Consider the following 608-nt stretch of genomic DNA (forward strand, 5'->3'; position numbering starts at 1 on the left):
TTCTTTAGTCGTTGGTGTTTGTGACTGCACTGATGTGTGACACTGGTTTTGGTGGTGTGTAAACTAAAACCCATCACTGGGTCACACGGTTATCACAGTGTCATTTATATTGTGTTACTTTCCATTAGTAATTTTACAGATTGTTCTATTGCCTCATTGTTCTGTGAAATTCTATCTAAGACAGTTTTACTGGATTAAATGTACTTAGCAGTGGTATTTATTGGTTTTGTTTGTAGAAATTTGTTTTGTTTATTTACCTTCCTCTGTGTGTCATTTGTACAGCAGAAGGTGGCTTATTGTTAGAACCATTAAAAGAATAAGGTTTATTTGAGAATACAGAAGAAATATTCACACAAAAGTATGTCTTCATAACCCCCATATATTTCTCTTTAAATACTGCTGAATTTGTCATTTTCATGTTTGAAAGCAGCTATAAAACTCAACTCCACTGAATTGGCCATTAAGAAAGTCCTGTCCTACATCTTGTCCTAACAGGGAAGTAAAGACACAAAATTACCTTAAATTTACTTAAATACTTGATTATTAATCACAAGATAATATTTGAAACCAAAATACATGGATATAAATATATATTGAGCTTATTTGTT

This window comes from Hemibagrus wyckioides, unplaced genomic scaffold, assembly GCF_019097595.1.
Source record: "Hemibagrus wyckioides isolate EC202008001 unplaced genomic scaffold, SWU_Hwy_1.0 Contig30, whole genome shotgun sequence".
NCBI classification, from domain to species: Eukaryota; Metazoa; Chordata; class Actinopteri; order Siluriformes; family Bagridae; genus Hemibagrus; species Hemibagrus wyckioides.